Genomic DNA, 14,755 nt, shown 5'->3' on the forward strand with positions numbered 1-14,755 from the left:
TTTTACAGAAATATTTTCACTGCTTTTGTGTTTCCTACCATTATACTGTCACTTTTGGTCCCTCCTTTCCACTCAATGAGTCCCTTGTAATATTTCTTGCAAGGCTGGTTTAGTAGTCATGAATTTCTTTAGTTTTTTGTCTGGGAAGCTCTTTATGTCTTCTATTCTGAATGATAGCCTTGCAGGATAGAGTATTCTTGGCTGCAGGTTTTTCTCATTCAGGTCTTTGAATATACCGTGTCCCTCCTTCTGGCTTAGTTTCTGTTGAAAATCTCTTGTTAGCCTTATGGGTTTTCCCTTGCAAGTTACTATCATCTTTTGTCTTGCTGCTTTGAAAATTTTTTTCTTTATCACTATATTTTGCCAATTTAATTACAGTAAGTCTAGTATGGGTCTGCTTTTGTCGATTTTGATAGGAGTTCTCGGTGCCCCCTGGATCTGAATATGTTTCCTTCCTCTGATTAGGCAAGTTTTCAGTTATTATTTCTTCAAATAAATCTTCTGTCCCTTTTTCTCTCTTTTCTTCTGGGACTGTTAAAATATGAAAGCTATTACATTTGATGGAGTCACTGGGTTCCCTAAGTCTATTCTCATTTTGCATAATTCTATTTTTCTCTTTTATTCAGCTTGATTACTTTCTATGACTCTGTCTTCTAGGTCACTAATTCATTCTGCTGCTTCTATCGGGCTGTTCATTCCGTCATGTGTGTTTCTCATTTCATTTATTGAGCCCTTTAGCTCTGCTGCTATTCCTTATCTCTGGGTCAAGGGTTTCACTCACGTCTTCCAGTCTTAAGTCCAGCAAGTATCCTTATGATCATTGCTTTAAATTCTCTATCACGCCTGTTGCTTAATATCTGTTTCACTTAGATCTCTGGCCGTGGCCTTGTCCTGTTCTTTCATTTGGGATAAATTCCTGTCTCCTCATTTTGTCTGCCTCTCTGTGTCTGTTTCTCTGTGTTAAGAAGGTCTGCTCTGGAAAGTAGTGACTTTATGAAGTAGTAGTCCTGGATTGCCCAGCAGGGCAGTGTCCCTGTTCCCCAGAGCCTGTTGCACACGCCCTGCTGTTGTGTGAGTCACTTTTCGTTTCAGCGCAGTCATCTTCCCTGACTCTCTGCCTGTTTTGGGCTGTGATTGTTCTCTGTGGTGTTAGTGGGACCCAGGCAGGCCAGCTCTGATGGGTGTGCCCTCTGGGGAACTTGGGAGCAGGGCAGCGATGTTAGCAAAATTTGCGCTGGGCCTCTAGTCCTATGCCAGACCCCCCGAAAGTGCTGTGGTGGTTCGGGGGCTGCGTGCTGGTATGGCTAGGTGTGTTGGGAGGTGTGGAAGTGGTGGCTCAGCACAGTGCTTGGTGGAGGCCATGTATCTGGTGGCTGGGGCGGACGCGCCCACAGCTTTAACAAAATTCGCCCTGAGCCCAGGCTAGAGGCCAGCAGGCTTGGTGTGGGAGAGTCCTGAGGAAGAACTTGTAGGTGCGGTGCTCTGCTGCTCTCTGCAGCCTCAGCCCCCCCCGCCCCCTGCCCCGCAGGTGGCTCTGGATTTGGGTTCGGGGGGTGGGGTGGGGTGGGGAAAATGGTACCTGCCAGCTCCCTCATCTCGAAGTCCCCCAACATGCTCTGAAATCAGTAGGAACAGATCTGTCTCCGTGTGCCCCCAGCGCTGTGTAAACTGCAGCCTTTATATTGCCTCTCTGCCCAGGCTGCTGTCTGCTTACGGGCAGGGACCCAGTTTCCACTGGCCCTCCTGGCTCCCCCAGTGCTGAGTCAGCTGACTTTTAAAGCCCCAGGCTCCAAATCACACTGGTTATACAAACTCACCGGGATTCAGCCTCGCTAGTTTCCAAAACCAAAGGTTGTGGAGATGAGTCTCCCCTGCGTGAGCTCCCTGGGGTGAGGGCCTGTTTCTCTGTCTTCTCCAGGTGCTCAGCTCCCTCCCTCCTGTGGGCAGCCTCCCTCCGCCTTTCTGACCTTCCTTACCTTCTAGATGCAGCTTATTCCCCATAGTTCCTGGCGGAGTCTGTTCTGCCTGTCTTCAGATGGTTCGCTGACTTGGACGTGGATGATACGTAGCTGCAAATGTGGGACACGGTGAGCTCAGGGTCCTTCATCTTCTGCCATCTTCCCAAGCCCCTTCCTCTCCAGTTCCTTTTACATCTTAAAACGTGGCTCTTGGAAAATTAAAAATGACATGTGTTGTTTGCATAATGTGGACTGTGCTGTTCTAGAGGCTGTAATTACTCAAGTGACATGGATTGAGTACTTATCATATATTACGCACACTGATGAGTGCTTTCCATGGATTATTTAAACCTCAAAACAACCCTGTTTTACAGAAAACTAAGGAAATTTCTAGGAAATCAAAAATTAAGTGACTCACCCATGGTCATCCAATTACAAGCAGAGCTGTTAAAATAAAGTTCATATCTGAGATATTCAGAGGCAGGTGGGGCACTCAGAACCCCCCCCTCTGAGAAAAAGTGGAAGAAAGTGGACATGCCTATGCCAGGCTTGGGGGAGACAGGAGAACTCTTTTGAAATACTTTAAGAACTGTCATATGGGTGAGGATATAATCATGTTGCAAATGACCCCAGAGGGAGGGACTTGATGATCCCCACGTTGTTATCTCCTGCCAAAATTTCTCTTTTAAACTACCTTCTGGACACCTCCATTTGCATGTCTCATAGGCATTTCAAACCCAACGTGGCCAAAGTTCATTTTGGTTTCTTTTCTTCAAAACTTGTTCTGCCCTTTGGATTCCTAGACATAGAAAATGGTGTCAACACCTGTCTGGTTTCTCATGACAAGAACTTGGGTCTCTCTCCTTCACCTTGGACATCTAACTGGTCACTCCAAACTCCCTGTGTGTTGCAAAACCATTCCTTATTCATTTCTCTGTATCAGTTACCTATGGCCGTGTAACAAAGCAGCTTAAAACATTTATTAGCTCGGTTTCTGTGAAGGATCCAGGAATATTGGGTCCTCAGGCTCCGTGTGTCTCATGACATTATAATCAAATTGTCAGCAGGGGCTGACAAAGTATAGACTCAACTGGAGGAAAATCCAATTCCAAGTTCACTCATGTGGTTGTTGGTTGGGTTTAGTCCTTTGCTGGGTCACTCAATTTCTTCCCATTAGGGCAGCTCCTATCATGGCACCTGCCTTCCTTTAGAGTGGGTGAGAACATAAGGCAAGGGAGCTGGAAGAGGGAGGGGTTTTGTTTTGTTTTGTTTGTTTGTTTTTGAGATCTTATTTGAGAGAGAATGAGAGCACGGGTGGGGGCGGGCAGAGGGAGAGGGAGAAAGACTTCCTGCTGATCCCTGGATCCTGGGATCATGACTTGAGTTAAAGGTAGACACTTAACTGATTGAGCCACCCAGGCATCCTGGAAGACTGCCTGTTTATAACCTAATCTCAAACGTGACATCCCGTAACTTTTGTTGTAGCGTATTTGTTAGAAATGAGTCTTTAGGTCCAGCCCACATTCAGATGGGGGAGTTACATGAATACCAGATGCCTGAACACCAGGAGGCTAGGGTCACTGTGAACGTTTTAGAAGTCGTCCACAACAACAGCCCGACAATTACTCTGACCTACATGCTGTTGGTCACTGCATTCCGTTCTCCCAGCTGTAATATCTTGGGGGCTGTTCTGTCCAGCTCTACTGCCCCTTTCCTGGTCCATTGCCATTTTTCACCTGGACAGTTGCAGAAGCCTCTCAGCTGCTTTTCTTACCTTGCCTTTCTTCTCCCATCGTTGTCTTATTTCTGGTTTTGTGGGTGAGGCAAGAATGGTGGTGATGGTGTGTGGTGAACAATGAATCTGGTTTTGGACCTGTCCTTAGGGTAGGAGGGGCATGGGTCCCTTTGCAGAGTGGTTGCAGTCCAGGTAAATAGTGGGCTCCAGAGGTTTGTTCTGGAGTGATGGCGGGGGGTGGAGGGGAGGGCAGGCAGGAGCAAGGAGGGTCCATATGAGGAGTCAGGGATCCCAGTTCCTGGAACAGGGGCTTGGAATACAGGTCAAGAGCAGAAGGCAGGGCTCTGAATGTGGCTGCTGAGTGATACATGAGGGGTTTCGGCTGGTGAGTGTGGGACCCCACAGTTCCATTTGAGAGTGCCATTCCTATGGCCATGCCCTAGAACCAGGATTGGGCACCAGTTGTCACCCTGAGCCCTGCTTCCAGGCAGGCTGCCAGGGGCCCTTGAGTGAGCACCTGATTCCCTCCAGCCTCATGAGCCATTGGCCTTAGCGTCACTTCCATGCTTCCTAACTGCAGAGGTGGAAGGTATGGGCCCAGAGTGGGGTTTCCCCACAGTTCCGGAGTGGCTGTGAGAAATTTGCTTCTTTGCTGGGACGTGTCCTGCCAGATACAACTCTTCCTTCACAGTTTGAAGGACATGCCCCATTTTTTAGAAAGCACAGAACAACAGAGTACAGGCTCTGGAGCAGGCAACTCCCAGACTGGATGCCAACTCTGCCACTGATTAGCTGTGTATCCTTGGGAACTTACTTAACCTCTCTGAGCCTCAGTTTCTTCGTCTGTAAAATGGAGATAGTACGGTTCCCCTCATGAGCTAGATATGCATGGGGAGGTATGCACAGATGTGCACGGCACGATGCCTACTGCCCCGTAGGGACTCCTACCAAATTGTTTGGGATAAAAGGTACAGAGAACGCAGGGGGACCCCAGAGGGACCCATCATGGAGGTGGTTCCTTACCCACACAGGTGTTGTGGATCTGGTCCAGGTCTTCAGTGATGAGCAGGAATCTGGCAGGGAAAGCCACTGTCTGCTCTTCACAGGTGTCTTTGGAGCAGTACATGGTGTGAATAATAACAGCTGAAATTTATTTCAGGCACCTTTCTTGTATTAACTCGATCCTCACAATGACACTAGGAGATAGGAATTATTATTCTTACCCCACCACACATAAGAGGAAACTGTGAAACCCAGAGAGGTTAAGTAACTTACTCAAAGTCACTCAGCATTCAGTGGCACTGGAGTCCACTTAGACCATTACATACTATCTCTCAACACATGAACTCAGTGCTTATCACCTATGGGTTCAGATACTCACATCCCTCTGTTGTCTTTGTAGACCCAGAGTTTAACAGCCCCTTCAGGCCTACCTGGACGGGGGCGGTGGGGGGGCAATTCATTCTATAGAAATGGGAGTCTGGAACTTAGAGTAAGCACAACCAGGGAAGCTGTTGTCTTGCTGGATTCCGTATCAACAGGACTTGTTCCTATCTGAGGAAGAGATAGTCCAGATGATGTATGGCCCTGGCTAGATACCCCATAACTGTGGAGCTGATGTGTTAATTTATGTGCCAGGTAATGTGATATTCAATGGTGGGCAAAGAGATCCCTGTCCTTTCTAGGTGCTGGGAGGTGCTGAGAGTCTAGCTGAAAGACCACTGTTTTAGGAAAACAGATTTTGATCCCACACAATGAAATGTCCTACCTCCCAGAGCTTTCCTGAGAGGCAGTAGCTTTGCTGTGGAAGGGGTGAGTTTCCTGTCCTCAGAGGTGTTCAAGTGAAGCCAGAATGGCCACTTGGTGGGGATGTTGTAGAGAGGATAAAATAGCAGAGCGGTCCTTTCCAGAGAAGATTGTTAAGGTCCTTTCAAATTGCTAGGAATTAACATTTAAGAGAACCCTGGATGCAACAAACATGATATAAACAGGAGACAGCACCTTCTTGAAGCCTGTGGCTGCAAGTCAGTGTGAGGAAAAGGGGGTGGTCACTGGATTTCTAAGAGCCCGAGTTGGAAGGCACTGCTGACTGAAGATGGAGGTGGGGCTGCAGCTAGCATGGGAAGGGCCCTCCTGCCGCTATAGAAATCACTCTTTGGAATAGACAAAGGACACGTTCCAGGCGTCCTGCCGTTCTCAGCCTCGCTGGGGAAATCAGCGTCCCAGGAATGCTTGTTACCCGCCACTTGGACAGGAAATGTCGCAGACAGAGCCTTGTTTTTCTGCTGTAGGAATTAAAGTTCAGAAGCAGCAGCAAGGAAATCAATACGGAGCTGCTAAACCCTTAATGAACGACAGCAAAAAGGCTGATCGTGTTGCCTAAAGCAGCTTTTTTCAAAGCCGCTTGTCTGGCTGAGCGCATTAACAAGAATTGATTGAGTTCCTACGAGGTGTGGTTTTCGGAGTGCAGCTACACGGTGTAGGGAAAAGCAGCGGCCATGGGTTCAAGACCTGTGCAGTGCCTGAGCCATTGGGGTCTGTTGTGAGTGGCTCAGGGGTCTAGTTGTTGGGCCTCTATGTGACCATTCATCCCCCCGCCCCCACCCGCTGCGCCCTCTGGCAAAGGATCCTGCTCTGTATGAGAAACAAAGTTCCCAGCTTGAAAGATGATTGAGCCGGCTCACGAAGTCCCAACTCAAACTCCTGTGGGAGAAGTGTTGCTCTGGCCACTAGGCTTAAATAGGTTTCCAGGCTCCTGGACACTTTTGCTTAAATCTGACTTTGTTTTCACCCAACCTATCATTCTACAGAGACAGCGAACAACTTGGCAGAAGGGAGGGCATATGGGATGCCACCCATCAGTGAGACATGGCCCAGTGAAGGTCATACCCCGATCGATCCCATTGGCCGTTGCTTCTCCCGAGGGAGCTGGAAGTATGGGTAGCAGTTTCCTACGTTAGGGCCTGGGCAGACACTTGAAGGGTTGTGGGAAAGGATGTTGCCCATGGAGTCGTTGCACCTGTCTGACTTTCCATTTCTGTATTTACCAAGTGGGCACACGATTTCTGCCCTATTTCCCATGCAGAGCAATTGTGAGGATCGGATGACCTTGCGTCCACGGAAGCTCTTGGTGAGGTGAACTGCGCCCTCCAACCAAATGGGATATGAGCTTTTATTTGCAACCTGGGGGGAGGGAGCCCAAGCGACAGAAGAGTGAAACAGGGAACTGGCATTTTTGGACCACTTACTATATCTGCTTCTGATACTGAAGAAAACTTCAAGTCCTCACAACGCTCCTATTGGCAAGTATTAACACGCTTATTTTACAGAGGAGCAAACTGAAGGGTGGTGATTGCAAGAGACAGCTCATCTTGGTTTGCCCATGATGAGGAATTTCCTGAGACACAGGACCTTCAGCACGAATCCCTGGAAAGTTCTGGGCAAACCAAGATGAGCTGACCCCCCAAACTCAAGTCTAGGAAGGTTGAGCAACTTCCCCAAAGCTCCACGGCTTGGTCAGCAGCAGGGGTGGTTCAGAACGTGGGTCAGTTAGCTTAAACTCCAGTTAGGCTGACAAAATATGTAAATAGGAGTGGATTGCGTGCCAAGGAGTTGCCGTGGTCAATGTCAGAGGGTTTAACAGGAAACAGAAGGCTTTTGCTACAAATGTGTGCTCTTTGCCATTATCCCTGAGATTTCAATCTTTTAAGGGTGTTCTTAAGGGTGTTATAGAAGTTGAATATGGGTACGGACTAAGCACTGCATTATAAGCCAAGTGGTGCATGGGCTGGCACCTTTATCAGGCTTGTTTAATTCTGTTCAGTGGCTCTTAAACTTTAAGAGCAGGGGCAGCTTATTAAAAAGGTGGTTTGTGGAGCATGCCGTCAGATATCCTGACGCAGTGTGTCCTAGGAGCCCCACAATTGCATCTGGGTGACCTGGTTCAATCATCCCTTCACTCAGACCTCCTGGAACTATTTTAACAGCCACGTAACTGGCATGCTCGGCAAAACATCCCTCAGTGACTTTCCATCAGCTCCCGAATCAACTCAGGCTCTTTCGCCTGGCTGATAAGGTCCTCCAGGGTCTGGCCCCAGGGTCCCTTACAGCCTCCTGCCCTGCTGCACTTGGCCTGGACCCTGGCAGCTCCGTTCTCTGTAAAATCTCCTGGCCCCCTGTGCTCCTGCTAATTCCACAATTCCTCCAAGATTCAGTTCAGGCAGCCCCTCAACTAGGAAGATGCCCCTGGCTTGCCCTCTACACCCCGCCCACTTTAGGTGGCCTCCCTGGTACTGTCTGAATAACCTCTGGGAGTCTGCCTTTCCCACTGGACTGTGAGTCTGGGGGTTGGGGGCAAGGGCTGATTCTAATTCTATCATAAGGACTTCACAGGTGCTTGTTGAAACGGACCAGAGCAGGGACAGGGGGATGTTGTTTACTTGGTGTTGGCTCTGCAAGCTCCCGTAAGCTGTCTGTGACAGTGATTACCCACACTCTGAGCACAATAGATTGTGGAACAAGGAACTCGGCAATATTGTAATCATCAGTTTCAATTGCCGTGCTGAGAAGGGATTAGGGAATAGCAAACTGACAACCTGGTTTATTCTAAGGGCTAAATTAGGAACAAGATTGGCATGCTGGTGGGAAAAAGAGCGAGTCTGAGAGGGAGTGTATCTGGTGCTGCTAAAAGTTAAAGTCCGAGGACTTCAGGTTCAGAAATTAACTCCTGCCAGAGAGGCCACTCTGCAGAATTAAACTCTTTGATAGCCCTTCTCTGATTTTAAGTATCATCAATTGGTAGATTTCATAATGGCGGGAATGTGTCCCTGGCTATTTATCATTAGTGCCTGGTGTGGAGTAGCAGCTCAGTAAATATTTGTTGTAGCAATGAATGACCACTCTAAAAACTACCTTCTGCCTCTGTTTCCCACAGCTGCTTTCTGTCTGTTCCACCCTAATTCTTTTAGCCGGTCTGCCATTCTCAATCCCATGCCCTTGCTGGTCCAGGACAGTGAGCCCTAGTTTCTGTTTACCTCTTCGTCCCTATCTATCTTTGCTCCAAGACTTCTTGGGCTCTGGCTCCTCTCTAGGATAAGGACCGGGATCCTGCCTCTGGCCCCAGATCCTGTTTTTTTTGTTTTGTTTTGTTTTTGTTTAAGATTTTATTTGAGAGAGTGATAGCAAGAGACAGCATGAGCAGGGGGGAGGGGCAGAGGGTAAGGGTGAAGCTGGCTCCACACTGAGCAGGGAACCCAATGTGGGGCTCGGTCCCAGGACCGTGAGATCATGACCTGAGCTGAAGGCAGACACTTAACCGACTGAGCCATCCAGGCGCCCTAGATCCTGGGCTTTATATACTGTTGTTTGGTACCTGGACCTTGGCTTGCCTATGTCCATGCGCTTGGCTGACTCCTCTGCTCCCAGTGCTCACCATTACCTTGGATCCTGTTCTGGCATCAGCACTGTGTAAACGTCCACCTCTATTAGTTTGGTTTTGGGTCCCTGGTCAGTTCAGCCCCAGGCCCGGTGAGAAGAGGACCATTACCCTCTCACAACGACTGGCTTCACCGCTTCTTCCCAGCATACCTTCCAGCTCCACTTGTCACCCATCACCACCTTTAAGATGTTAGAGTGGGTCAGGCTCAGAACTGCTTCTTCCCTGAGCCCCGATATGGCCCTCTCCTTATCTGAGAGTTGAAAAGTTCCCCATTTATACACAAGTCTTGGCTTTCAGAGGATGATATTAGCATAAAAAACACATAGATCAATAGAACAAAATAGAGAGCCTAGAAATAAACTCACACATATGGACATGGTGGATTAATTTTTGACCAAGGTGCCAAGAACACACAATGGGAAAAGACTATCTTTTCAACAAATGGTGCTCGGAAAACTGGATATCCACATGCAAAAGAATGAAACTAGCCCCCTATGCAATATATATAAAAATCAACTCAAAATGGACTAAACACTTGAACATGAGACCTGAAACCATAAAACTCCTAGAAGGAAATGTAGGGGCAGAGCTTGTTGACATTGGTCTTGGCAATGATTTTTTGAATCTGACACCAAAAGCAAAGGCAACAAAAGCAAAAATAAACAAGTGGGATTAGATCAATTTAAAACCTTTCTGCACATCAAAGGAAATAATCAACAAAAATGAAAAAGCCACCTATGGAATGGAAGAAAATATTTGCAAAGCATATATCCAATAAAGGGTTAATATCCTAAATCTATACAGAACTCTTACAATTCAGTAGCAAAAAACCTCAAAAAACAAACCAAAAACCCAATTAAAAAATGTGCAAAAGACCTGACTAGACATTTTCCCAAAGAAGAAACACAGATGGCCAAGAGGTACATGAAAAGATGTTCAACATCGCTCATCATCAAAACCGCTATGGAATATCACCTCACACCTGTTAGAATGTTTATCATCCAAAAGACAAGAAATAACAAGTGTTGGCGAGGATGTAGACAAAAAAGGGGACCCTTGTGCACTGTTGGTGAGAATGTAAATTGGTGCAGCCATCTGGAAAACAGTCTGGAGGTTCTTCAAAAAATTAAAAATAGAACTACCATGTGATCCAGCAATCTCACTTTTGACTATATAGCCAAAGTGAACGAAATAACTATCTTGAAGTCCTATCTGCAGCCTCATGGTCGTTGCAGCATTATTCACAATAGCCAAGATATGGAAATAGCCTAAGAGTTGACAAATGAATGGATAAAAATACGGAAATCTCTGTGTATTATTTATATAAAATACACTAACGGCAAATAGTGCACTGCATCACTTATATGTGTAATCTAAAAAAAAAAAAAAAAAGCCATAGAAACAGTAGAATGGTGGTTGCCAGGAGCCAGTAAGTGCGGGAAATGGGAAGCTGTTGGTTAGAGAGTAAACACTTTCAGTTATATGATGAATAAGTTCTGAGGATCTTGTGTATAGCGTGGTGACTATAGTTAATAATCGTGTATTGTATCCTTGAAATTTGCTAAGAGAGTAGATCTGAAGTATTCTCACCAAAAAAGGTGACTATGTGAGGTGATGAATGTATTAACTTGATCGTATCCCCGCACGGTGTATCAAATCATCACATTGTACACTTTAAACATATTACAATTTTGTCAATTACACGTCAGTAAAGCTGGAAAAGTCTGAGGTTTTGTATTTAAAAAGACCCACAGAAATTAGGTTTTTAGAGGCCTTCCAAGGCAATACCCACCTCTGGTTTGGCAGGACCAGAACTGCCCCCTCTGGAAGAGTCATAGTCCCGTCAAATGCTCTGCATGTGTGTGGCGTACATGGTGTTCAGTTAGCCTGTGTGGTGCACGTATGATGTGTATGCATGTGTGTGGCACGGATGTATAGAATGTGTGTATGGGTATGTACATATGTGTGGTATGTGTGCATGGTACACATGGTGCGTGCACACACGTGTGATTGGCATGCATAGGCATGTGCACACGTGCTATGTATGTGTGGAATAAACATGGCTTGTGTACATGTGTGTAGTGAGTGTAAACATTGGTGTGGTGGGGCATGTAGTATACAGAGTGTGTACGTGTGGTGTGTGTAGTTTACGCATGTATACACATACATGGTGTGTGTACGTGTGTACACATGGTCCATATACACGTGTGTGATGTGTGTGCATGGGGTATGCATGGTACATATATGTGGGTGTGGTGTGTGTCTTGGGCTCCTGAGGTCCAGGGAGAGTGAAGATTGGTGCTGCTCAGAGCGTTTTGAGCAGGACATGACCTGAAGGTCACATGTAAGCCAAGGTCTCTGGTCCAGGAGCTGCATGGAAGCTTAAGATCCAGTAGTCGCAAGGTCAGGAAAGGGCAAGAGGCCTGTTGAGAGATGGCCCAGAAAAAGGTCGTGGTCATGGGGGTGCTGGCACTTTCTTTCTCCTAGTTGTGCAGGCTGGGTCAGCAGGGTTAAGAGACAGCCTCTGGGAAGGAAAGTTGGTGCGTGCCCCCGTTGGCCATCTCTGAGAAGCATTACCAGCATTTACACAGTGACAGAGCTGCCTGAGGGACCAGAGATCCTGAGACCAAGCAGATGTGGTTCCTGGCTCACAGAAAACAAATGTTAGGACTAAGATGCCAGGGGTGCCCCGGTGGGCAAGAGAAAGGGATGGGGAAAGGAAAGGAAGGAGGGAACAATGGAGGGGAGGGGTGGGATTGGGGGGGGAGCAAAAATTCCTAGGACTTGGGTGAGGCACACAGTCACGGGCTACCCCTCTGCTTGGAGTAAGGAGGGCTCATTGGAATTATAAGCCTGGTTCCATTTGTTCTAACGCTCCCTCTAAAATAAACACTGTATTTTTGATTATTATTATTTTCAAATATTTTGTTTTTATTATTTTTTTAGAGTGGGGAGGGGCAGAGGGATGGGGATAGAGCAAATCTTAAGCAGACTCCAGCATGGAGCCTGGTGCAGGGCTTAATCTCACTACCCTGAGATCATGACCTGAGCTGAAATCAAGAGTTGGATGCTTAAAGACTGAGCCACCCAGGTGTACCTCAAAGATTTTAAGTAATTTCTACACCCAGTGTGGGGGTTTGAACCCATAACCTGAGACCAAGAGTCACATGCTCCCCTGAGCCAGCCAGGGGCCCCCTGAGTGATTATTAAATGAAGCTGGAGTCCCCTCCTGGCTCTGCAGGCCTCCCAACCCCCTTTCTACCTGTCTTTCCCACTACACCCCAGAGACCCAGGCCTCTGGATCTGACTCCTTCACCCTCCAACATCCTCATGTCCAGCTTGCCCCCAAACCCCAGACTCTGCTGGGGGGGGGGGAGATTTATTAGGTCATTTGGGAGACAAGAACCTCCTCTCCTCCCGTCACAATTCAGTTTCTGAATTTTTGCCGTGTCAGCAAATTTGGTGGATCGTGGCAAATGCTTGAGGATAAAATACTGTAATCAGGAGAGTGTCCCCTCCTCCCCTCCCTCCTCCTCTGTCCCTGGATCTGGTGCTCGCTGATTTCTGTGGACTCAGCAGATGGATGGATTGCTTTTGCTAATGCTTTGCTGGAGTGATAGAATGTGTGGCAGGAATAACCCTGCAGGCTCCCCAGAAAAAGAGGAACAGGAATAGTTCAGGGATGTAGAGGGAATGAGGGGGGAAAAGGCACAGGTGTAAATGAATGTGAGCTGGACGTTTTTCTGGGTCCTGCCTGCAGTGCTTGATCAGACACCAAGTTCTTGCTAATGTTTCTGTCTGGTCCTTGTTACCCAACCTTCAGCTGGACATTGGCAATAAATTCTTACCCGGTATCCTCAGCTCTTGTCCAGAGCCTCTGAAGCACTCAACCATAATCCTCTCCTAGGGCAAAACCCCCCATTGTGCTCCCTCACTCTCAAACCTTCCATGGCTCCATACCGCCCATCAAGCCTGCTGCAATCCCATGGTCTAGCATCAAAGGCTTTCCATGAAAGCATTCTGTTGGAGGAGGTCATCAGGAGGATGTGACTCCTGGCTGACTTGAGAACTGGACTCAGGCCATCAGAGGCTCCTTACCCCAGCCCCTGTCCTTGCCACTGTATGTTCTCCCACCATTTCCATAGCTAGAATCATTTCAAGGACACACACTTTATTTTTTTTTTAATAATGATTTTTTATTATATTATGTTAGTCACCATACAGTACAAAGGACACACACTTTATTTTATTTTTTATTTTTTTTTAAAGATTTTATTTATTTATTTGACAGAGAGAGCCAGTAAGAGAGGGAACACAAGCAGGGGGAGTGGGAGAGGAAGAAGCAGGCTCCCAGGAGAGGAGCCCGACGTGGGGCTCGATCCCGGGATTCCAGGATCACGCCCTGAGCCGAAGGCGGACGCTCAACGACCGTGCCACCCAGGGGCCCCAAGGACACACACTTTAGAGCACAATGTGTCGTTGAGGATTTCTGGGCTGTATACAGGACTGAGCCTCTTTAAAGCTTCTACATAAACTGTCAGGGTTGTGGTGGTCAGGGTTGTGGTGGTCAGGTGTGGATACCTACTCATCTTGCAGCTGCCCAAGGCCAACCTCATCTCTAAGTCCCCTTGCTTATTAGCCCTGCCCCCTACTGATCTGGAGTAGCCTCTTTCTTCTGTCTCTTCCCACTCTCCATATATGAGGTCCAGTTTCTGATTTCTCCTGGGGGTCGTGAACCAACATGTTCTGTCTCCTAGCACTCCATTTTGGATACCCTGTCCTTTGGCCAGTTGTACAAAAAGATATTCCCAAACTTGGTTTTCTGGTCTGTGTCCAATCGTTCTTTCCCAGATTGTCTTTTTCTCCTATTCTCCCATCTTAGCCTTTGGAAATCCCCTGTGACCTTTAAGGCCCACCTCAAGGGACATCTTTGCCATGCTGACTATGTAAAGCCCATGACCAGATGTCATGTTGTCCCCTGTTACAGCATTTCTTTCTCAAGACCTTGGTTACTCTTACTTATGCTCTGTCTCTGCCATTAGACTGTGAACCTATGAGGACTGAGTCAGATTTCTTCTTCCTATCTCCATGGTGATCTGTCCAGTTTCGTGTTTAACATCTGTTCAGTTCAGGTGAGGAATTGATATTTGTTGAATTAAAGTAATTATAAAGCATCCTACCTGATAAGGCAAAATGAATGTTACAGCAGTTTAGTGGGGAGTGCGTATTTGCAAAACATTATTGTCTTAATGGAGAAGAGATGAGAATCTGTTCTGTAGAGGATTTTTAAGCACATTTTTGAAGGCCTCTCCATCACTATTTTGTGGTGTATCAGTCAGTTTTTGCTGTGTAACACCTAACCTCAGATTTCAGTGGCTTATACCAACAAACATTTATCGTGCTTGTAGGTCTGCAGTTCAGCTAAACTTGGCTCTGGACTACTTGGCTGGTGTGTTGGATTGAATAGTGTAGAGGGTAGGGCCATTGCCATGGACAGAGAAGTTAGTGATCTCTTTATTCCTTCCCTTCCACTTTCTCCCTATGGGAATGTCTATCCCATGCCTGTTCTGTCACTGTATTTTGGAAGCAGATAACTTGTTTTTTGGTCTCACAGGTGTATAGAGA

This window comes from Ursus maritimus, unplaced genomic scaffold (assembly GCF_017311325.1).
Source record: "Ursus maritimus isolate PB19 unplaced genomic scaffold, ASM1731132v1 scaffold_22, whole genome shotgun sequence".
Lineage (NCBI taxonomy): Eukaryota > Metazoa > Chordata > Mammalia > Carnivora > Ursidae > Ursus > Ursus maritimus.